The sequence below is a fragment of the Octodon degus genome, unplaced genomic scaffold (assembly GCF_000260255.1).
Source record: "Octodon degus isolate 3935 unplaced genomic scaffold, OctDeg1.0 scaffold00125, whole genome shotgun sequence".
In the NCBI taxonomy this organism is placed as follows: Eukaryota; Metazoa; Chordata; class Mammalia; order Rodentia; family Octodontidae; genus Octodon; species Octodon degus.
Window position 1 is genome coordinate 7,624,414 of NW_004524701.1, and position 26,015 is coordinate 7,650,428.

The 26,015-nt window shown below is 40.5% G+C and overlaps 1 protein-coding gene and 1 pseudogene across 2 annotated transcripts in view; both read right to left on the minus strand.

The window, feature by feature from the left end:
• The window catches only part of Tspan5 (tetraspanin 5), a 222,475-nt gene that overhangs the window by 82,183 nt on the left and 114,277 nt on the right, over positions 1–26,015 (minus strand). The gene's annotated exons all lie outside the window — the stretch shown is intronic.
• LOC105743428 lies at positions 22,584–23,704 on the minus strand (annotated as a pseudogene). The gene has a single exon (XR_002817959.1). The product of XR_002817959.1 is annotated as a keratin, type I cytoskeletal 19 pseudogene (transcript).

Below are 26,015 nucleotides of genomic sequence, written 5' to 3' on the forward strand. Positions count from 1 at the left end.
TTTTTCTTTCTTTCCTTCTTTCTTTCTTAAGATTTGTTTATTTGGTACAAGATCTCACTACATAGCTCTGACTCAGTGATCCTCCTGTCTCAGGCTATCCAGTGTTCAGATTACAGGAGTGCACTACCACACCTAGTTTCAGTGGCTGGCACAGTGCGGGGACAGCACAGCATGCTATACCAAGGATCAAACCTGGGTCCTTGTATTTACCAGGCAGGTGCTTAGACTGCTGAGTTATCTCCACAGCCCCAGGTCCTACTTTCTAAGAGAATATGCTTCTAACAAATCTGGACTACACACAAACATGTCTTACTTATCAAATAATTCTAGGTATATTTTTGAGGGGAGAGCTGGGCAGGAAAAATCTCAACAAAGCATCCAGTCTGTTGTAGAAGTGTTCTGCCTTAGAAGGTTAATAGGCTGGAGAGATGGCTCAGTGGTCTAAAGCACCTACTTGGAACAAACTAAGCTTGGCAAAGCACAGGGACCACGGTTCGATCCCCCAGCACCACATGCCAGCCAGCCGCGCCCCCTGGTGGGCTGAACTGGCCACACACACACACACACACACACACTAAATAAAAAATGTAAAAAAAAAAAAAATAAAAAGGGCTGGTGAGATGGTTCAGTGGTCTAAAGCACCTACTTAGAACAAGCTTAGCAAAGCACAGGGACCACGGTTCGATCCCCCAGCACCACATACCAGCCAGCCCTGCCCCCTGGTGGGCAGAGCTGGCCACGCGCGTGTGCACACACACACACACACAAACATAAATAAATAAAATTAAAAAAAAAAAAAAAAAAAAAAGGTTAATAGCAGAAACAGCCTGAGGTCACCAGGACTTTCCCCTCCCCAGGAAGCAGAGGAGCTTGGGTGGCTGAAGCTCCCAACACTACTCAGAGAGCTCTGCATTCAGTCTTCTGAAAATCGGCCAATATGAGCATTTTTCAAAAGTGTGCTGATGTTGGTTGAGCTGTGTTCTCTTCACTACCTCTCCGCAGTTCCATGCTGTGCAGCTCCAGTCACAAGAGACTGCCCCGGGCAACTAATTGCCCATTTCCACCTTTCTGCGGAGCAGAGCAGAGTGGCTTCCTTGTCTTGTCCTCTAATTAGGGATGGGTTATTCTCACCTCCATGGCTCATTTCACATAAAGCCTCAGAGCTTACTCCCTTCCTGTCCCATACCCTGTCCTGAAATTCCTTGGTTGGTTTTCAGCCACTGCCCCTAGCTTACCTCCCCACCTATTTCCCAAGCACAGTCAGTGTCCTGAGCACAGTGTTCAAATGAATGGCTGAATTAACAAATGACACTAACACCACCCACCCACCCACAAATCAACTCCATGTAAAAGGTAAATGTGGAAACAAGCAGTAGTTAAAATTTTTTAATCTACTTGAGCCAAAATAAAACATGTAAAATTTCATTCTACTGTCCTGTATTCTCAGCATCATCAAAGTGCTGATGACATAACAATAAACTAAGCCAGGTGCAGGTGCCCATGTCTTTTGTCCCACCTACTTAGGAGGCTGAGACAGGAAAATCCTAAGCCTACAAGTCCAATGTCAAAAAACAAAATGATGGGCCAGGGAGATAGCTCAGTGGAATAAGTGCTTGCCTGACAAGCACAAGGTCCTGAGTTCAATCCCTGATACAAAAAAAAAAAAAAAAAAAAAAAAAAGAGAGAGAGAAAAGAAAAAAAGGAATGAAAAAAAAAATCCTAACAAACTGACATCTTCTTGGAATTCAGATCCATCCTTAGAAAAGACCCATGTCCCACTGTTACAATATTAGAAAAAGGAATGCTATTGATCCATTATTTTCTTCTTCCTATTAAAAAAACACCCTGGAAAATCACTCTAACACATGCAGTCACACTTCCCCACACACATATGCGCGCGCGCACACACACACACACACACTCTGGGTTGGCTCTCTAGTACCAGGTTGATGTCTCCCCCTACCCTTAATCTCCGGAGGCCCACTCCGTCCCTGCTTGCAGTGCTAGCCTAGTGTGTACTGTGATTTTATGCCAAATGTGTGGACAGGAAATGCAAACCTCCCCTCCAAAGGAGGACACTCAGATGATGACTGTGTGGTCCAGGATGACCTGTACCTTCTGGTCTTGGGAAGCTCCAGACTCCCTTGACACATCTTCTTCAGCTAGGCAGAAGGTTCAGACCTGCTACACAAAGTCCCTGACCTACAGATGTCTGATGGGAAACACAGGAGACACTGAAATAATCTGTTTCTTCTCATGACCCAGAACAATCTTTTTTTTTCTGCCAGAAATGGCCTTATAGAGTGTTGTGTAAAGTAACAGCCTAAACGCATGCTCTTATCGAAGCAACAGGGTATTGAACTGGCTGTCTCTGAATCTTTCAGTTAATCTTTTTTTTGCTACTTATTCATTCATTTTGCTAATTCTTACTAATAGGCATATGGTAGTAGAGGCAAAAGGCTTGAAGAAAGTTGACAAGAAAGGAACTTGAAACTTCAAAATTGCTTCCATTAACATATTTTTGTTCTCTTTGGTTTGAGATAGGCCGTCACTCATTTTTAGCAGTAAAGCTGCTGGAGTGGAGGTACAGCTGAAACAGTGTCTTAAGGGAAGTCCTCCAACATCCAATTACTGTCATTCTTTGCTAAAGATTGGGGGACATGCTAAGATAGGCTTTTGTGTTTTGAAAAAGATTTCCAATTCCTACCAAGTGTGTACTCATTTAAAAAGTAAATAAAAGGATCTTTAGTAATAAATTTGTTAAAAATTGTACCAATATTTTGAAAGAACCAAGAAACACAATGACCCCTATATCAGACACAATATTAAAAATACAATATAGCAATTTAAAAGTTGATTAAATGGAAATCTTTAATTCTATACTATTATTGGTAGTTATTTAAAGTCAAAGCCAATGCCCTTAATAGTATACTTTATCATACTTGCATTTTTCTAAGTAGGCTACACATTCCATAGTAATGTGTACAATGCAAACAGGCCTATACTCTCCACTAAAATGCCACTAAATCTACTGAAGCAGAATAAAATACATAAACAGTATTGAATCATAACAGAAAAAAGAGAGGGCTGCATCTGGCACTTCTGGCATACTACTGAGAACAAACCCTGGCAGGGAGTCAGATTCAATAGTCTTTGATCTAGATTGCAAAGTGGGAAGCTATTTTTCCCTCTCAGAATAAAATGTCCATCAGAACAAACTTGTAAGCAACTACAATGAATATAATAGTCTCCATTCTACCATCCAAGAAGTTCTATACATAGAATATAACTAAGAATTCTAAATAATTTATGTAGATACTCTGCCTCCAATAGCAAGTGGGGCAAAATTCTCTGCTACCCAAGTTTTGTTGCACACAGAAAGGAAATATAAAGAAGGAAGGAAAGAAGACCGATTTTACAATGTAGAAACCCAGCAGTCACTACACCAGCCAGGTAGTCAAAAATATGTTGACATGACTATAATATTAGGGATAAGTGATACTGACAGAATGCATCCTTGCTAGAACAAAAACCACATTTTAATGTCTGGGGTCCTCCTCTGGTACAATCATGAGAAAACACTGGACAAGTCCTAACTGAGGAACAGTCTAAAAAATACCTGAATGGTATTCCTCAAAATTCTCAAGGTCATATAGATCAATGGAATAAAACTGAGAGATCAGAAAAAAAAAAAAAAAAAAACCTGTCTAAAGTCATCAAAAGAAAAGTCAGCAAAGCAGTCACTGTCAGGAGGAACATAGAAATCCCACATGCACATACAAAATCAATGTAAGAAACCACAACAAATAAATGTAATGGAGTGTTTGGGATTAGATCTTCAAAAAGGAAAAGATGTAAAAATTAAGGAACTCTGGGGCTCAGCCCTGTCTGATCCTAAGCAACACACACAACCAGATAGAGGCAGAGGGACAAAGAAAAATACAACAAACTACTAAGGAACTCTGTATGGACTTCAGTTAACAATAAGCTACCATAACTGGTCCATTACTTCTAACAATTATACTACATAAACAGTAAGATGCTAACAACAGAGGAAACAAACAGCAGGAAAAATGCTAACTTAATCTTTCCAAAATTTTTTAAATAAATCTACAACTTCTAAAAACTGAAATGCACTTTAACAAGGGACCTAAGCATTGGGCACACTTACAAGCAAACATAAAAAGCCATTTGGTATTTGGGGATTAGCCCTGCCGTGCCCTTTCTGCCATCACAGGAGCCTTCCTAAGCTGTAACCCTTTTTCTCCCCCTAGCCCCACAATGTCACAGAAGACAGGCTAAACCCCAGACAACTACAGGGCCCTGATGAGTCCTGCTCTGTCCCTTCCACCATTGCATAAGCCTTGGTAAGCCCAACAATCACCTCCCCACACCATCCTGAGAGCCTTGATGAGACCTACGGCGCAACTTCCCATCATGGGAGCCTTCAGAGCTTTGGCCCACTCACTATCATACTGGGAACATTACTGAGCTGCCATTCCATCTTTGTGAAAGCCATGCTGAACCCGAGACATCAGGAACTTTGGTGATCCCACCCCACTCCCATACTGCCAGAGAAGCATCACTCGCTGACTTGTGCCCTGCTCCTTACCATTGCTCATGAGTCCAGAAGGAACACTGGGAACCCCTAACATGTTACAACAAAGGAGCAAAAGGCAATTTCAGAGTTCCAGCCTACCCAGAACAAGTCTAGGATACAAGGACATAGAAGAACTTGGAAGTCACACACCTGAAATTTCTGAAATGATATCAACTGAAGCAAAGACACAACTCCATATAATCTCCCAGGTAGAAAAAGAAATGACAGCAAGCATGTAAGAATTGTTCAGAATATTTAAAGAAGACATAGATTTAAAAAATACAGCATAGAAAAATGATGAAAACATTGAATGAATGGTACAAGAAAGAATTAGAATGCATGAAACAGTTTCAAACAGATATCCAGGAAATCATGTATTCCACTGAATGCTGAAAGAATTGCTTGAACGAAACTGAAGATACTTAAGACTTTGAAGACAGTATTGCAGCTAGTTATAAATCAATAAAAGATCTCTGAAAAATAACAAGGAACCAGAAAATAATTCAACAGCTACAAGATGATGCAAAGAAAAACAATATAAGACGAACAGGTATCCACAAAACAGCAGGCGTCAACACAAATGACATAAAAAGATTATTTGCAGAAGTAGTAGCAGAAAATTTCTTAAGCATGGGAAAATAATCTAACATGCAAATAAGTGAGGAATATACAGCTCTAATTAGCTATAATCAAAATAAATCTACAGAGACACATAATAATCAAGATCTCAGAAATTCATCAAAAGAACAGAATACTAAAAACTGTTACAGAAAAGAGATAGATCATCTATATTGGAAAGCCCATCAGAACCACGGCAGATTTCTCAACACAAATCATCAAATCAAAAAGAGTTTCAAGCAAAGGATTTTAGGTTCTGGAAGACAACTTCCGACCCAGATAGATGTACCCTGTAAAACTATCTTTCAGATTTAATGAAGAGATAAAACACTTCATGACAGAGAACTAAAGAAATTCATAACCATGAAACTAACCCTACAAAGGGTACTGAAAGAGACAAAAATCACCATAACTTCAAGAACAGCAACAGAAAGGAACCACCAAGCAGAGCAAGCAATTAAACAGAGAGGAAAAGTAGGAATCCTACATTAAAAATAACATGACAAAGACAAGTCAATACGTAAGTTATAAATAAACATCAATGTAAATGGCCTCAATTCACCAATCAAAAGAAACAGCCTGTGGATCAAGAAACAAAATTCATCAATATGCTGAATACAGGAAACACATTTAACTCAAAAGGAAATTTATGGACTGAAAGTCAAAGGATGATAATCAATACTCCACAGGATAGAAACCCAGAAAAAAGTAGGCGTTAGCTATTCTGGTTGCTGACAATGTCAACTTTAAACCAAGCATGACTAAAAGAGATAAAGAAGGGAAAACTATAAGAGGAACAGATAACAATTATGAATATACAAGCACTCAATATAGGAACATTGAACTATATAAGACAAATTCTAACAGACATGAAAAATCAAATGAGCAAAAACACAATTACGCTGGTGGACTTGAATACCCCACTGTCACAAAGAAAGAGATCAGCTAGGTAAAAATCAGCAAAGAAATAACAAAACTAAGCTTATGAAGAAATGGACTTCATAGACCTCTACAGAGTGTTCTACCCAACAACATCAGAATAAACATTCTAGTCAGCTATATATGGCATGTTCTTCAAAACAGACCATACACTAGCACATACAACATGCTTCAATCAATGTAAAGGAATTGAAATTATTCCATGAATATTATCTGACCATAGTATAACGAAACTGGAAATTATTGACAAAAACAATTGTAAAAACTCCATAAACACATAGAAACTAAATAACATCCTCCTGAACAATCAATGGGTCACAATGAAATTAAAGAAAAAAATTAAACAGTATACTCAAACTAAAATGGAAACAGCACTTACTGGAACCTGTGGGACCCAATGAAAGCAGTTGTAAGAAGGAAATTTATAGTGGTCAATTCTCACATCAGCAAACAGAATAAGCCCAAATAAACAACCTTATGCTGCACTTCAAGGTTCTAGAAAAAGGAGAGCAAGTCAAATCCAAAAAGCTCAAAGAAGGCACAAAACTATAAAGATTAAAGCAGAAATGAACACAATAGAGACTAAGAAAACAAAACAACAAATTAATGAATTGAAAAGTTGATTCTTTGAAATAATAAATAAAATTGAAAAAGCCCCTAGAAACTGTTATAGTTTCTGTCTAGTTGTCCCCCCAAAGCCTCATGTAGTCATGGAGCAGCTTAGGGAGTTTGCAATTGATTTACTGTGGGTGTGGATGCTATACCTGCCCTTGGGCAGGTAATTTGCATTATAAGGTAAGGAGGGTTGAGAGGCTGGCTAGCTGCCTGAGCTGCACCTCCTCCCTATGTTCTCTTGCTCTTTGTCTCCTCCATGAAAGGTTCCTCTCTGCCATGTGCCACTCTGTCTTGGAACCAACTGAGTATGGACTGAAACCTCGAGTAACTGTGAGCTAAATAAGCCTTTCTTCCTTCATTTTGAGTATCACATATTTGTCCTAGCAATAAGAGATGAGTACCTGAGACAGAATTTGGTACTAGAGAAATGGGGTCAGTGCTATGGCTAAACCTGACCATGTGGATTACAAGCTTTTGGGAATGGCTTACCGGAAGAGATAGTAAAGGTTTGGAGATATTGCCTACTTGCAAAGAGCAGGAACAGCCTTGGCTGTTTTGTTTGGGGGATTCTGGTCAGAGCTCAGAAGACCAGAAGGCTGATAGAAATCTTGCCTGTAAAGACGAGGCTCGGGAGGTTTCTGTTGGAAAGAAGGACTGCATTGGTTGTTGGACTCTGGATCATCCTTGTTTTAACTTGGTGAAAAGCCGTCTGCATTTTGCTCATGTTCAGAGACTTTGCTTGAGAATGAGTTTAAGTGTGGTGGACTGATTAATCTGGCAAAAGAAATCTCAAAGCAACTGAATATTGGGGCAGTAGCCTGGTTGTTGTTGGGGGCTTTTAGACAGATTTATGTTGAGAATCAAGAGCAAATTACACAGCAGCATGATTTAAAATATTTTGAGTTTGGCCAGAATGGAAGCTCCAATAAAGCTGTGGACTCCAAAGACAGAGCTGAGAGGACTTCTATTGCCAAGAAGGAACACGAGAATGAAAAGGATGGCCTGAGGGCATCACAGGAGGCCCTTTCAAGCCTCAGAATTGCAAAGGTCAGGGACTTTCCCTTGGGGAATAAGCTGCAGAGCCCCACTCCCGGTACCAAATTCTGTCTCAGTTACTCTTTTCTTATTGCTGGGACAAATACTCGACAATCAAAATAAAGGAAGAAAAGATTGATTTAGCTCACAGTTACTGGAGGTTTCAGGCCATATTCAAGTGGCTCGAAGGCAGAGAGGTACATGGCAGAGAACAACCTTTCATGGAGGACGCAAAGAGCAAGAGAGCATAGGGAAGGGCTGAAGTTTAGGTAGCTAGCCAGCCTCTCAATCTTCGTTACATTGTAATGAAAATTACCTGCCTCTGGGCAGGTGCAGCATCCACACCCACAATAAATCAACTGCAAATTCCCTAAGCTGCCCCATAACTACATGAGTCAAAGAGTTGGTTCTTTAAAAGAATAAATCAAATTGACAAAACCTTAAAAAAAAAAAAAAAAAAAGCAAGGAAAAATTCAAATTCATGCAATAAGGAGTGAAAAGGACAAATCACTATGGATTCCATAGAACTTGAGAAATCATTAAAGATCCATAGAAATTCGGAAGATTACCAACATATACTTTGAAAATCTTTATTCTTACAGAAAGGAAAACACAGAAGAAATGAACAGATTCCTAGACAGGTATGAATTATTAAAGCAAGATCAAGAATATAAAAATTCTAAATAACCCAATATCGGTCAATGAAACTGAAAATAAAAACCTATCAACAAAGAAAAGTCTGGTTCTGATGGATTCACAACTGCATTCTCTAAAAAATTTAGAAAAGATTTACTGCCAATACTCCTCAAACTCTTCAATGAAATTAAAAGGGAAGAAATTGTCCCAAAATCATTACTAGAGGCAAGTATTGTCCTAATACCAACACCAGAGAAGGACCCAACCAAAAAAGAACTATAAACCAATTTCCCTACTAAACATAAATGCAAAAACCTCCAGTGAAATATTAGCAAACAGAATACAGCGAGTCATCAAGAAGATTATAAGTCATGACCAAATGGGACTCATCATAGGAATGCAGGGGTTGTTCAACATATGCAAATGCATGAATGTAATACACCACATCAACATCGAAACAAGCAAAAAAAAAAAAAATTGACATGAGCATCTCAATAGATGCAGAAAAGGTGTTTGACAAAGTCCAACACTTATTCATCATAAAAACCCTACAGATGGGGCTGGTGAGATGGCTCAGTGGTCTAAAGCACCTACTTAGAACAAGCTAAGCTAAGCAAAGCACAGGGACCACGGTTCAATCCCCCAGCACCACATGCCAGCCAGCCCCGCCCCCTGGTGGGCTGAGCTGGCCACATACACACTAAATAAATAAATAAATACCCTACAAATAATCAGAATAGAAGGTCTTTACCACAATCTGATAAAAGATACCTATTACAAACCACCAGCCAACATTCTAATAAATGGACAGAAACTGAAAGCCTCACTTTAAAATCAAGATCAAGACAAGGATGTTCACTGTCACTACTCCTATTCAACATAGTTCTGGAAACATTAGCCAGAGAAATTAAACAAGAGACAAATAAATAGAATAAGAATTGGAAAGGAAAAAGTGAAATTATCATTATTCGCAGATGACATGATATTCTATATAGAAGTACCTGACAACTCCACCAAGAGTTATAGATCTAATAACCAAACAGTAGTGTAGCAGTAACAAAGGCAACACTCAAAAAATCAATATTTTACAGAAACAATACACTCATTTACAGAGAAATTAGGGACACCACTCCTTTCATAATAACACCCCCAAAATAAAATAGAAATCAACCTAACAAAGCAAGTAAGAGATTAATTCAGTGAAAAAATTTGGTACTCTGAAAAATGAAATTGAAGAGGATTTCAGAAAACGGGAAAGATATTCCTTGCTTGTGGATAAGAATCAATATTGTGAAAATGGCCATACTCTCAAAATTGGTACAGATTCAATGCAATTCCAATTAAAATACCATTAGTATACCTCACAGATCTAGAGAAAACATTCTTAAAACTCATCTGGGGGGCCAGGGAGATGGCTCAGTAGAATAAGCGCTTCCCTGGCAAGTGCAAGGTCCTGAGTTCAATCTCCGGTTCTGAAAAGAAAAAAAAACAAAACAAAACAAACTCATCTGGAATCAGAAGAGAGCTAGAACAGCAAAAGCAATCCTGGGTAACAAAGAAAAGGCAGAAGACATCCCAATCCCTGACTTGAAATTATACAACAAAACTATTGTGATAAAATCTGCATGGTACTTGCAACAAAAACAAAACAGTCCAGGTGCAGTGGTGTGCACTTGTAATCCCAGTGCTGGGGAGGCAAAAAAAAAAAAAAAATAAAAAGAAAACTACTAGTCTGAGCTGTGTAGTGAGACCCTGTACAAAATCCATAAAGTGAAAAACAACACAAAACAAAACAAAAAACCAGGCCTATAGATCAATGGAACAGACTAAAAGATATAGACTCAACTACAAACACACTCAGCTACCTTATGTTTGACAAAGGGACCAAACATATTCACTAGAAGAAAAGATCATCTTTTTAATAAATGATGCTGGAAGAACTGGCTTTCCACACACAAAAGGCTAAAATTAGACCCATGTACAAAACTACAGTCAAAAGAGATCAAAGATTTAAATATTAAAACTGAAACACTAAATGTGGAGAAGAAAGTAGGTAGAAAGAAATCTTTAAAAGACATAGGGTAGGTAGAGAGTTCATGAACAAAAAACAAGCTGCATGGGAAATACTTCAAAGAAACAACAACTGGGAGCTCATCTTTTAAAAAAGTTTTTCCACGTAGGGCCAGCCAAATAGCTCAGCAGATTAAAGTGCCTGCAAGCAAGCACAGGGGCTAGGGGTTTGATCCCCAGGCCAGCTGTGCTGGCCCTGCCCCCAGGGCACACTGAGATGACAGTTGAGCCTGGGTGTGGTGGCATGTGCCTGTAATCCCAGCTCTTGAGAAGCTGTAAACAGGCAGATCACTACGAGTACAATCTAGTAGTAAGACCCTGAACACCCTGTAGACCCTTCCCTAAAAATACAAACAAACAAACAAAAAATTCTCCACATATAAAAAAATCACCTCAAGTAAACAGAAAACTCAAGAACTGGTAAAGAATTAATAGCCAACTGTCCCTCAGAAAAGGACTTCAATCTAGAACATATAATGAATTAAACAAAAAAAATCAGTCCCCTCAAAATCAAAGAGCCAATCCTAAAATGGGTAACTGAGATAAATATACATACATTTCAGAAAGGAAGAAATACAAGTGGTAAATAAATACATGAGAAAATATTCAAATCACTGGTCATTCAAGAGATGCACATTAAAACAATGCTGAGATTCTATTCTACCCCACAAACAATGGCTATCATGAAGAAGTCAACCAATAGCAAATGCAAAAGGAACTCTTCTCCACTGTTAATGGGAGTGCAGACTGGTACAATCACCATTGAATTCAATGTGGAGATTCCTCAAAAAGCTAGGACTAGAAGTCCCATTCATCCCAGCTATTCCTCCTCCTAGATATTTTTCCAAATCAATTGAAAACATCATACCAGAACAATTCATGTTCACCCATGTTTATAGCAGTGCAATTTGTCATATAGGTAAACCTTGGAAACAACACAAATGCCCATCAACTAAAGAATGGACAAAAAAGATGTATTTTTTACACAATCAAGTATTACTCAGCTAAAACGAAAGAGAAACTCGAGGCATTTATAGGTAAATGGATGCAAGTAGAGACAATTCTCCTATGTGAAATCAATCAGACCCGCATGTACAAACCTCATAATGTCTTTGTAGCATGAACCTGAAAGACTAAAGAAAATCTGAAAGGTACAATAGATACTGTGCAATGGAAAGAATCTGTTCAAAGGAAGGAACAAATGGGATGAGGGAAATGATAAAGGGAAAAATATATATTTATGTATATAGACAGTATTGTTTGAGTAATTGCACTGCTAATTTCTGTTGGTCTATTGAAAGGAGTAGTCAATGCTATAATGTTTTTTTCTTTCTTGTCCTTTAATTTTTTTTTTAACAAATGGCATGGTTATACCTGGTATTCTAAACAACAATTTGAAGGCGACATTATGCAATATAACAACCACTGGTTAATGTGTATTATTTTGTTCAGTGAAATTCGTTATCATTTCTTTTTTTTTTTTTTTTTTTTACTATTTTTTACTCTCTTCACTCTCAGTTGATATTTTATGTAGAACATCATTTTCTTTGAGTCCAACCAAAGTAACTGCTATGTCACTGAGTTCTTTGACTCCTGGAATATTTTATTTAGCCTGTCAGATGATAATATATGTTTAAGTCTTCTCTTTTCTCACCATCTGCAAGCAAAATCTTGTAGGTTTTAATCTTAAATACTGAAAAAAAATTCCAAAAAATAAAAAAGACTGGAGTTTGATATTTAAGTTTCCATATACACTGACAATTTAGAAACATACCAATGAAAGTGCTGTTTATCTTTAAAATTTGTCATAGTTGTCCAGATGGTGGCTATCTTATAGTGAATTAAAACTAAAGAGACTGTAACAAAATAAACCCAGAAAGGAAGTCTAAACTAACTCATTTGCATCTACTCTCCCATTAGGCACCAATATTACCTGGTAGATTTGACTAGTACCTCACTTCCTGTACAGTTTAAATCCACAGTACTCCAAAACTCCTAGAAGTGTCTTCTGATGATGACCAGATATCCCATGCCATTCCAGAGAAGAGCCAAATGACCAATGTGTGTTGGGCAACTCTGTGTTCACAATCTCCACAAGCATTGTGCGATTCAGATAAATCTGGTTCCTTCACTGGCAAACTTCTCTGAATCTTCAATAGAAATGTACACAGTGACAAAAATATTTTGCATCATTCCCTAAAGTTCTTTGACCACAAAACTCCCCAGGGAGAGCTCAAGGGACAAGGTTTTATGGTACAGCTTTGGGAAATTTAGCATTAAGCATCCAGTCATGGAGAGGTGGCAGCTCCTCCAAAGGCCTAATGCAGGGCAGCTAAGAGGTGTGGCCAAGCCCAAGGTGAAAACTTAATTTTTTCTACTTGGTTATTCTGCTTTATTCGATTTCTTCATTCAAAAGAATGACTTTAAACACTCAAATATGTATACATAAAGTTATGAGGTATGCATGGCTCTCCAAAACATTAATGAGACTTAGCAAAAACCTCTCACTAACTGCCTTAATAGAGCACATTGACCTACCTGAGAACTATCTTTGGAGTTAACAATATTCTGTTGATTACTCATATACTTGCTTTAAAATCTATTTAAAGGAAAGCTAACAAAAATGACAGCTATATTTGTTTCAGAGAACTGAACATCATAAATGCAAAACATAAAACTTTCCTCTAAAATTCCATGATAGGAAAATAATCTATAACAAGCCACTGAGAAATTAAAAGCATCTCAAATATTACTGGGATGTAAAGCAAAAACATGAGTTCACTTAAAACAACATTAAAATATGAAGCTTGAAAAAGTAATTGTTAAAGAAAATACTAATTAAAACCTAAGTCATATTGTTCCTGGCTCTCAATGTTCTAGTTGACAAAAGGCCTCAGAACTGAGATTATCAGCCAGAAAACCTGATTAGTTGCTGAGCAATATAGGGTGGACAGCCTGTGGTCATACTGGGAATTTTAACTAGGTAGACTTTGGAAATCAACTTTGCCTGCACTGGGCATGCTTCCAAAGCTTTCGATGATTAACAAACACGTGTAGAGTGCCAAAGAGTTTGTAAAGGGTGCTTCCTACCATCTGCACACTCCAGAGGCACATTCTGTCTTCAGGTGTTGTTTCAGCGTCACCATCTCCTTCCTGATCACCTGCTCACCCCTGACAAATCTCTAAAGCAGAGTGGGCTAATGTGAGACTCTGTGAACAAACTGGTCTGACTGCACAGGCAGAATTCAAAGACAAGACTTTTCAGACTGCCATTTATACCACAAATGGAAAATGTTAACTCCTTTTCTGCAGCAGCACAGCAGAACCAGTGCTAGGCCTCAGTGTGTTTTCTCATTTACCCTTTCAGCACCTATGGAGCAGGTTCTGTAAATATCCCCCATAACAAAGACACAGAATAAACAAGGAGAAAGAACTCCTTTAGAGTGGCACAGCTACTCTAACCCATGCCTCTGTTCCTAGCCACACTGCTTCTGGCTAGTGTGGTACCTCTCTAAATATAGTATGAGAAATGCAGACGGAAACAAGTCCTTCAAGCATCTGCATAGCATCCGTAATGACAGTGAGACAGCGTCCCTCCTATGTACCCTACCACAGAAGCCATCAGGCTAAGAGCTCCCTTTCCAGTCTTTCAAATTTGAAAAGCATACAGCATCAACATAAGACAAATGGCTAAACAAGACCAGATATTCAAAATGAGTGTTACAGGTATTAATAATGTAATGAGGTAGTATTATAATAGAGAAAAAATTGGGTGTCCAGCTTTATTTATCTCTCTTCGTAGGCAGAAAATGAAAACAGTAAAAAATAAGATAATAAATTTCACAAGAAAATTTAGTCCTTTTTATACACTAAAACATTATAAATGCAGTGTTTTTTGAATATTAAAGACAACTTTGATACTATCACTCGATACCAATTTTACTTAAATTATTTGAATATTCAATGGAAATACTTCATAACATAAGTAGACTCCAAAAGCTTTACTGCATTTGCAAAAACATCCACAAACCATCACTATACTATCCAGGTCTTTTAGCTACCTTACATTCAGATTCTGCTCAAATTAAGAGTAAATCTTTAGAAGTAGAAGAAAGTAGAGATGAGTCAAACAACCATTACACCAACAGAAAACCTACAGGCAGTTTCAGTTATTTTTCCCTCAGTGTAGCATGAACTGACTTACTGTATGGAGCTGTTTTTGTTTCCCCTCCAGAGACATCACTTCCCTTAAGAATTTCCACCAACATTCAACAAATCCTTTTTTTTTTTAAAAAAAAAAAAAAGTATTCCCTTTAAACCAACTTTTATCATGTTCTGTCTATAACATCTTAAAAGTAGAAGGTATAATATTCTCTGAGCAGGAGTATTCTAATCAGATTTGTCCAAATGCCACTTCATGACTACGTGTTCCACCCAGATAAGACAAGCTGTTAACTCACCATTTGGTGAAAAATGCCTCTTTCTTCAACTTTCCCCCTCACTGGTATTATTTTTAGCAATGAACAGAGCGACTTACAGACTTTTTTTAAAAAAGGCTAAAGCAATGATTTTATTCCCTCAAGCTCTCCCTATGATCTATAAAATATTTCACTGGGATTCTTATGAGTTCCTAAACCTGAGTAACATTTGCCACAAGATGTTTAAATTAATTATTCCATTCTGCAAACACACAGCATGTACAAAGCAATGCTACGTGAGCACAAATGAACTGGGCTCTCAGGCAGGCCCACCCCCTGCTCAGCTCCTGTCTCCAGGCCTGTACAGCACAAGGTTCTGCTCTCAAGTATCTAGGAAACATGATAACAAATTCCTGGCCTAAGAAGTTCTTGGTCCTTGAAAACAAGCTGCAGGCACCACTCTAAGCTCCGCAGATGACAGCCACAGGGGAAACAAATCCGTGTCCTTGGAATACATATTTTTATAAGGAAATTATAAAGTCAAACTACTTGTAGATGTGCATGACAGAAGTGTTGAAGAAATCAGGTGGACTTACTCTTGGAAGAACTTTCACATGAGCTAAGAGTCAAAGAAAATAGGAGTAAGTCTTGTAAATATTTAGGTTACAGCATTCCACATATGAAGTACTAATATGTAAGCAAATCCTGATAACAGTGTACAACTGTCCTGCTACAAGGCTGTATGTGGTTAGATTTCTAAATTTCTGTGTAAAAATATATAAATGCTTATTCTTATTTTTTAAAATTTATCTTTCTAATCTTTTTTCTTCATGTTCTGGAGGGACTCAAAGTTTAACATATCAATACTTGATGGAAAATACCTGTTCCATGTTATGTCTAAGATGTTTGATATCCAGACAGAGAGTGAAGTGAAGCTCAACTACCTAGGTTGTAGGGTAATAATAAGAAGCCTCTCTTTTGGAGGGTTAACAACCTGAGTTTGCAGACCAAAAATTAGAGAAAAAGAAGGGCTGCAAGACAGCCAACATTTTGGCCCTATCCTTTCAAGGTCAGTGAAGATTCAGGACATAGGAGAATCTGTACTATAACATCATGTAACACAGTCCCAAATCTTCTGATCAAGGAGATTATGGGGCCACAGAGGAAAATGAATGATGATGTAGAGTGTGCCTAAGGAGAGTCACATGGAGAGAAAATATTCTCTCAGGCTTTCACAGAGAGCAAACAGGTCAAGCAATGGCCATGACTCATCCACACGGCTGACACTGATAAAGGATCTACAAACTGTGATACAGGGTTTCAGGATAAATCCTGAGAGTATCTGACTGACCTCGTCAGATAAAAAAGTTACATTTCTTGTAACTTTTTTTCTTGCTTTATCTTGGTCTTAACCATCCAGCAGAAAAGTATGAAAACAAAGTATAAAAAGTAAAGCCATATTAATATGCTGAGCTGTAAAAGGCTCAAGTCAACAACTTCATACATCGCCAGTCTTACAGAAAACCCACTACTATTACAGGCTACTGGACTATATTGGGATATTTTGCTGAATTCATGCACCTACAGTATTTAAATGAACAACCATTTTGTATCTGTATACTCAAAATAGGATAGATACACAGCTCCATTCTCTTAATTCAATGAATAGAGAGGTTTGTTCTAATAGTGTTTGAGATAGGATATCAGGTCTGCATCTTGTACAATGAATAACCACTAAGACAACAATATGCAATGTATTAATTATTGAAAATGTGCTAGTAATCAGTTGTGAAACTGTCTCAGTGCTATTTGTTTCCTCAATAAAATTATTAAAAAGAAAAAAAAAACAGTGTACAACACAAAGTTTGTTATTCATGTGGTTACAAGTTCCTTAAGAGCAAAGGTCAGACTTCGTCCATTGCCACATCTCTAGATCCTCACTAGACTCCTGGCAAAGGGAAATACTCAGCATTTTCTGAACAAATGCTACTGAACTAGTGAAAAGTGATTAGGTCTGTTAAAAAGAAAGGGAAGAAGGGGAAAAGCCAGAAGAGTTCATGATAGTATTTTAGGATAACTTTTTGGGACAGAGTTTCACTATGTAGTTTAAGCAGGCCTTGAACTCGCTTTGTAGCCCAGGATGGTCTTGCATGTTCAGTGATCCTCCTGCCTCAGCCTCCAAGAGCTAGGATTATAGGCGTGTACCACCATGCCTGGCTCCTTCCTGTTTTTTAAGCCAATGGATTTTTCTTATTGAAAGAAAAAAACTGACTTGGAATATGTATTTAGTTGTAATTTCTTCTTTTTATGTATTTAGTACAGGATCTTCAGGATCTTACTACATAGATCAGACTCACAGTGATCCTCCTGGTTTCAGTCTCCCAAGCAAGGGATTATAGGCATGTGCCACCACGCCTGGTCTCAATCGCCATCTCAGCATGACTCAGGGGTGGGACCAGCATGGCACACCAGGAATGGAACCCCTGTTCCTGCAAGTTGTGATTTCTTCAACAGCAGTATTGACAATTGTGCTGAAGTCTATGGCCACTGCCTGCTCTGTCAGCTGCCAGTCATGGTGCACAAGATTATATAAACAGAGGCCACAGATGCCTCCCTGGTAAAGGTTTCTTATGCAAAATTTGTATGAACAGTGACAGGCTAACACCCACTTCACTAGCACAATGCCAACAATGCCAAGTATTTGGCACACCAGCTGAGGACATCACTGTCACCATGAGGCAGCACGCAGGATGGAAGGACCATCTTATTGCTGAGGCTGCCTCCCAAGTTCATCCTGAGGTGAGTCTATGTTGACTGTTTTCAGTAAAATACCTATGACAACTTGTACTAACAAAATTGAGTTAGAACCTATTTGAACAGGTTTTAAATTTGCTTATTCACTTTTCAGTTTTAATACATATGCTTAACTGTGCTCAATCATTAAGTTGCATGCACAAAAACCTGGCCAGCTTATAGAGTCCTTTTAGATAATGGGTCAAGTAGCTAAGTGGCAGTGGGGTATACAGGCAGACTATCTTGCAGGGAAAAGAACATGAACAAAGAAAGAAAGAAAACACATGGCACTTCTGAGGGTCCCTGACCTCTGAATGTGCCCATGCTTATTTGCCTCTCATTCAATAGACACTAAGCATCTACTCTGCACTGAGCACTCTTATGGGTATGGGAACACAGAGCCAGGCATGCTAGGTCCTGAATGAGGAGAACTAAGAGGCCATGATGCAAGGTCCATATCCACAAAAGGGAAGCAGCTCTACTGGAGATTACAATGCTGAGCACCACAGCAAACACTAGTAGGCAGATTCACTATGGACAGGGATCCACCAGGCTAGAGAGGATGCTCAGCACAGGCATGAAGGGCACCATGACTTGTGGAACTCACTCTAGCCCATAAAGCAAGCTCCACTGTGAACAGGTTTTGCTTTTTCATCACCAACTCTGCAGCAACAGAACAGCATGTGATTGCAGCAGATTCTGAAGGCCTGGAGATGGGAGATTAGGTGAGAAAAGGGTTTGAAATTGGGCCATAAAGAGGATGAGGACATCCTTTCTAAAGAAGGGGTCAGAGAACCATGCTCAGGCAGTGAGGTCTGACTGGAAACCAGGGACAAAGATCAGTTCAGAGAGAGCTGCAGTGGTCTAGGCCCCAGACAAAGTACAAGAACTGAACAAGGACAAGAGGAAAGCTGAGGTAAAATAAACATCACTGTATTTAGAACTACATGGGGAAGGCTTGTGATGAGTGTTGTGCATGTATGTATAAATTTATAATAAAATTCAGGCTAAGATGACATCTAAATTTAAGGAAAAGCAGGTTTGGAGAAAATAGCAATTCAATTTTGCATGTTACATTTGAGTTGCTTTAGTATTCTAAGGGGAAATGTCCAATAGATAGTTGGACACAGGTATTCCAGGAAAATATCTGATCTGGGGTCAGAAATGGAGGGAGCAAACATGGCCACCACTACACAGGTTCAGCTCCTGCTCACCACTGCCCAGTGCCACAATCACAGTGATCTTCTGGCAGGTGCTGACACAGGTCTAGAGGAGAGCATATCTCTTCACAGCTCACCAAACTCATCACAGAGACAAGTAAAAGGTCTACCCAGATAGCTGCCAGAGCAAGCAGAGATGACAGCAAGGAAGTGGGGGAGAAAGGGAGAGCCAGATGGAGAAGTTGAGGAATAAATCAAGTGCATTTCTGATTAGCAGTTATCTTAAAAGTGATCTACAAAAACCTCACATCCTCTACCTTTTAGATCTCCATGATTTTACCTATTCAATTGTTTTGGAGTAGTGTCTTGCTATGGTGCCCTCAAGCTCACTATCCTCCTGCCTCAAATTCCTGGGTGGCTGGGATGGTGGGTGTACACCCCACACTAGGCCCAGTCATTTAACCCTAATGCTGTAACATCTCAACACTTATAGCAGTGCTCCCTGTTGCCCCAACAAGGGCTCCATGTTTTTCCTTTGGCCAGCAGCTTTAAGGACTCTACTTCTTTGTTTAAATACGGATGAAGAAGGCATCTCTACACAATAACCCTCACAAATGTGCACAGCTCTCCTCTGTCTTCCAAAAATGTGTGCATTAAGAGAATAAAAAATCATCTAAGGCACTTTCAAATAGCTTTTTCTAAAACTACAGATAAGCCTATTGGTTAAGTTGCCACAGAAAGACATACTGTGTCAAACCAGTGACTCCCAAGTGTTCCTCTCCCCAGGGGACATGTCACATGTGGGAATATTTTTGGTTGTCACAGCTGAGGATAGGGTCCTCACTGGCACCTAGTGGGAAGAAGCCAGAAATGACATTAAATGTCCTACAGTGACAAGACAGCCTCTACCACAAAGAATGATATCCCATGATGTCCAGACCACTGAGAGAAAGGAGATGCTGTCAGCACTGGCCTAGCAGGGACACAGGATACACAGCTCATTTACAGAAATAATGCCTCTCAGGGAGCCATGCAGCTGAGGCTCCCCAAGCACAAATCACAATGCACTTCAATATAAGTCTGGATAACAAGCCAAGTGAGCCATGTAGAAGCCAAAAGGGAACACAAGGGAAATTCTATAGTTTTACAGAAAGAGAAAAAACAGGCAAAACAGAACTCAGAGAAACACAAGGGGAGGCAAAGTCAGCATGCAAGTCTGTTTCAGGGAAATAGTGCAAAGTGTTCTTGCTTCCCTCTGACTCCTGATGATGAGTCAACATAATCCATGCTTGGAACACCAAACTCCTCCTGGTGTCAGGAAAAAATGACACTTCACGTAACTGAAGCAACGTAAGAGTTGTGCGCTGACTGTGCTAAACACAATGCAAAGTCACACCATTTTTCTTAAAGTGGCTGGAGATCAGTGTCTGACCTGGCTTGTAAAGGCTGCACAAGTCTCCGAGGAAAACCCATACATTTGTGAGCAGACCTTTGCAACAGAAAGGCAGAGCACTGGGGATGTGCAACTCAACCTTGGGAATAATGCTGGCACTGAGGCCAGAACATGTGCTTTTAGTATCAGGCCAGAGCCCAGCTGGCGCAGCCCCAGGAAAAAAAGACAACACACAGAGGAGAAGCAGCGGCCCAGGGCCCAGTGAAGTGGGTGACAAATTGATGCTGGGGCACAGCAGAAGGTTTGTTTCCTCCCGGGAGCCGAGGATGTAAGAGGCTTTACACTGGGAGCCTGGATGCAGGGAGGCAGGCGGCAGCCTCTATATCCCTCACTGAGAGAAAGGAGATGCTGTCAGCACTGGCCTAGCAGGGACACAGGATACAAAAGTGCTGGGACAGCTGAGTGCACTCTCCCTGACTTCCAAAGGCTGAAATGTTATCCAGGCCAGATTGAGAATGGCTTTTCCTAAACTCTGGGTAGCCTCTCACAGTGGACTGTCAGCATCAATTAAATGGATTAAAATCAGTATTGTTTTTAATACACATACAGGAGGAATGTTTGGGGAACTTTTAATTCAATTGTACGTGCTCCACACCACCAAGCAACCATGTTAAAAAAAAAAAAAAAAGGGGTGGGTCTTAGGAATTCAGTAAACTTACAAAATGCCTCGGGCTGGGGTTTCTGACCCAGGGTCCTTATTCTCAGGGTACAGAGAGCTAACTCAGATGGTGACAAAGCATCTTGGAGCAGGATAAAGAAATATAGATTGCCTCTAAGTCCAGGAATAAAAGGCCTTCGAGGAAAAGAGATGATATTCTGAGGCTTTGAAATGAGGAAAATACTTCTGCTGTAAAAGCCAAGATATACAAAGCCATAGTAGAGAAACAGCTCCAAGGCTTATAGAATTGAACCTATTAAATCATGGGGCAATGATGTTAACCAGAAAGGGTGTGGTCAGACTTCGAAGTGGAAAAGGGCCCATATTAAAAGAAAATTGCAATGGCCTTGCCACTCCATGCAATAAACATAGAATCAAATCCGAAGACAAGCTCCTTAGTTACAGAAGCTTTTGGCCTTGCTGACAAAACCAACCCTATTCTGGGGAAGAATATAAGTGGTTGACACCAAGCCACTTGGGCATTCTCACTGGCAAGCCTGACCAGGAAGTGAGCACTTCAAACTTAACCTGATGCCATCGAGACTTCCTTTTGTGTTTACTCCTCATTGGCCAATTAGGCATCTGATTATGATTTGGCTTGCCATACAAGCTTGGCTACAGGAAGAGAATATGTATGGGTTATTCCCACACCTAGAATCCCAGGCCATGAAATGGAAATAGAAACCATTCTGTTCTCATTTTATGTCAGCAAGCTGCAATCTGGTATTATGTTTCTACTTTCTGAACTGAGCTAGCACAATGGAGAGCTTAGCTCTTTTTATGCTCATAAAATCCAATTCTGAATTTAAGGGCTGAGAGTCATGGAGGAACACTGGCCCTGCACAGCTAGTTAAGGAAATCCACTCTGATCATTCATGGGGCACTAACTGGGGATGGTGCAAGCAGATGGCTCTGGGTACAGCAAAGTGCAGAGTGATCAGGGAGCTCAGGAAGCTCCTGTCAATAAGCAAGCTCAAGGTCATAGAGATAGGACAACCAAAGGACACAGTAGAGTAGAGGTATTCAGTAGAAGAAAATGAAGAGGGAAATACAAATCTTAAGAGGGAACAACAACAAAAACAGCTTGTACTTCAGGACTCAGCACAGGGCCCTCTCTCTATAAGAAAAGTCTGCTGAACTCAGATTTGGCTAAGACTTGTCCATGTGAGAGGACCCTGAAGTAACAGTGTCTAATATAGTGCATGGTAGGAGCCATCAAGATGTTCACTCAGTTGTTAGTCACTTCCTTGTTCCACACATTTGCTAAATGTTTATGACATGCCAAGCCCTTCTTGCCAGTCCCTGAGGACTCTGCCCTCACAGAGATACAGTCCTTGGGCTGACAGATCAATGTTTGTTTTAGTAAACAGTTTAAACACCAAGAGAGTGTGCACAGAGTTCAGTGAGAACATCAGAAATAACAGGGTTGGGGGGACAGATCTTTTCAGACAGAGAAAATTGATTCCCCCCCTCAGCCATCAAATTTTACTGGCAAGAAAGACACGGTGTGGTCAAAGGCACATTCTCATGGGTGCTCAGGAACAGCTTTCTGCAGGAGGACCAGGACCCAACTCCAGAGGCCAGCCACTCAAAGGACCTCAGGCAGGTTGTGGTAGTGGGCATCCTGGCCCTCAAGAAGGCTGCAGTAGGTGTCAATCTCCTGCTCCAGCTGCAACTTGATGCCCATGAGCTGCTGATACTCCAGGTTCTGGCACTCTGTGTCTGTACGCACATGGCTGAGCTAGGCCTCGACACTGCCGATCAGCACCTGGATATGTGCTGACTGGGTTCTGAAGTGCACCTCGGTCTCCACCAGGGTGCCTTCCAGGGCAGCTTTCATGCTGAGCTGGGAAGGCAGCTCGATCTCCAGGCCCTGCAGCATGCAGCATGTACCTGGGGGTGGGGCTGGCAAGGCAGTGACCTCAGACCTGCAGATCTCGAGCTGCTCAGTGTGGCCAGCAAGCTCCCAGGTCAGCTCCTCAGATTGGCTGGTGAACCAGGCTTCGGCATCCTTCCTGTTCTTCTTCGCCATGACCTCGTATTGGCGCCTCATGCCTCTCAGGATCTTGGCAAGGTCAGTGCCTGGGGCGGAATCCACCACCACGCTGACCTGGCCACCCACCTGACTCCACAGGCCATTGACTTCCTTTGTGGTTCTTTTTCAGGCAGGCCAGCTTCTCCTTCAGGCCCTCAATCTGCATCTCCAGATCAGTCCTGGCCAGGGTCAGCTTGTCCAACACCTTGTACAACCTGATGATGTCAACCTCCATGCTTAGGTGCAGGGCCTGCTCTGTCTCAAACTTGGTCCAGAAGTCATCAGCTGCCAGATGGTCACTGTTGATCTGCAGGACGATCTTGGCATTCTCAGTGGTGACTCCAAGAATATTGTCCTGCAGGTCCTGGATGGTCTTGTAGTAGTGGCTGTGGTTGCGGGCCGGGATGGGTCCCTGCTTCTGGTACCAGTCTCAGATCTTGAGTTCTATCTGGGTCACCATTGGCTGCCTCCAGCTTCTGTACCTTGTCCAGGTAGGAGGCCAGACGGTCATTCAGGTTCTGCATGGTCACCTTCTCATTGCCACCCACTCAGCGTGTCCAGCCATACCGCCTGCAAAGCCACCCGAGAAGCTGCCCCCTAAGCCCAAGGACACAAGGCGCACGGTGGACATGGACACACTGCAGTCCCCTGGAGTCACCATGGATGCTGGGCATGCAAAAGGCATCCCCCTCCCCCAGCAAGTCTCACCCCCCAAGCATGCAAGGACTGGCGGTAGCTGAAGGAGGTCATGGCGAGCGGAGGAAATGAGTAAGTGACTGAGTGGCGGCAACTGGAATGGAGCTGTACAGCAGGAGTGAGAACTGATTTTTAAGGAGAAGACTCAAAATGACCTATTTGCTTTTTTGAATTTTTGAATTCATGAGAATCTAAAATTACATCAGACACAAAATTACATCTAACTTTCCTTCCTTTCATTCTTCAAGTGGCAAAAAAGAGATAGCAAGATGATTGGAAAATAGTTTTACTTGGGAGACTGTAGCAACATGTATAGAAACTCCCAAAAATAAAAATTAAAGTACATGCCAGAACTGCATCAGCACAGTAAGGACAAATATGTGGGCCAAAAACCAAGACTGCCCGGCATTGCCTAAGCACGGAGCACACCTTTATTTAGTTGCATTACTGGACACAAAACTTGCAAGTTACAACTCAGATCAACAATTTACTTCCTATTCAGAGAAAAGTTTAAATATAAAACCTCTGGATATGCATATCTTCTAACTCAATTGATTTTTCTTTTTCTTTCTTTCTTTCTTTCTTTCTTTCTTTCTTTTTTTTTTTTAATTTCAGGGAAGGGTCTATAGGATGTTCAGGGTCTCACTACTAGATCAGACTCGTAGTGACCTACCTGTGTACAGTCTCCCAAGAGCTGGGATTACAGGCATGCCCTACCACACCCAGTCTCAATTGACATCTCAGTTCACTCCGGTGGCGGGGATGGGGCTGGCATGGCAGGCCTGGGGATCGAACCCGGGCTCCTGCACCTGCTTGCAGGTGCTTTAATCCGCTGAGCTGCCCAACTGATTTTTCCAAAAGTATAAAGTCAGATATACAAATCCAATAGACAATTCTGCAAACACACTTCCTCAAACACTATGAGAGTATAAAAGAAGAAAATGAATAGAGGGCACAGAGTGGTAGACATTTTAAAAATGCAGGACAGCTGGATGTGATTGCAGACATCTTCAATCCCAGAACTTGGGATGATGAGGCAGGAGGATCACTGAAAGTTTGAGATTAGTCTGGGCTACAAAGTGAATTCAAGGCCAGCCTGAACTACATAATACAACCCTGTCTCAAAAAAGGTAATAAACAAGCAAATAAATGACAAATGTCAAAAAGTACAAATAAAGTTGGTCTTAGGCCCAGCCAAATAGCACAGCGGATTAAAGCACTGGGCTGGCCCGGGGGGGGGGGGTTTGATCCCCGGGCCTGCCTTGCTGGCCCTGCCCCCAGGGTATGCTGAGGTGGCGCAGGCCCATAATCCCAGCTCTTGGGAGGCTGTAAACAGGCGGATCACTAGAAGTCCTGAACACCCTGTAGACCCTTCCCTAAAAAATAGAAACAATTAAAAATAAAGATGGTCTTGATTAGAATTCATGCTCCCCACCTACAATTTTTCTCCCTTACCCCATTCTCCATGCTAGCCTTAATGTCATTTATCTTCCATGTCTGCAGAAGACGTGAAGATCTGGGAGCCAATATTTCTACCATACACTCAGCAGTGCTGTATACCTCCTCAAAACCTCTGTGTGCTCTCTGGACTGTTCCTATTAATATGTGCTCCTTGTCTGTCTCCTGCCTATGCTGAGGAATACTATAGGAATCTCCCAAAGAATTCCTTACAAAGCCTATGACTTCCCTTAGCCAATTCATGAATTTTAAGATCATGAGGCTCAGAACACATTTTTAGCTCACCCTGTACAAGCTCTAATGCTCATGAGTGTAAAACACTCTCTACCTTGTCTCTTCTCTTTAGGAATTCACTTAATTTACTTTAAAAATGACAAAACTGAAAGTCTAGTAAGTTAGAATTAGTAACAAATGTTTATTATTCGGCAGTATAACTTGAGTTACACTGTGTAAAACACTGTCTTACCTTGTACCTTCTCTTCAGGAATTCACTTAATTTACTTAAAAAATGACAAAACCAAAAAAGTTAGTATTAATAACAAATGTTTATTATTGGGCAGTGTAAGTCCATATCCTATTCCCAGATCCACTATATTATGACTTTTGTTTTTGCTTTTTTTGGTTTTGGAGAGTAAAACCAGTACTTTATGCATGCTGAATATGTATTCTACACCTCCAACCCCATTACAATTCCTTAACCCTTATATAGCAATGTATTGTCAGTGTACCTTCACATACTATATCTATCTATCTATCTATCTATCTATCTATCTATCTATCTATCTATCTATGTAGTCACCCCTCATTACCTATTGAAGATTGGCTCCAAGA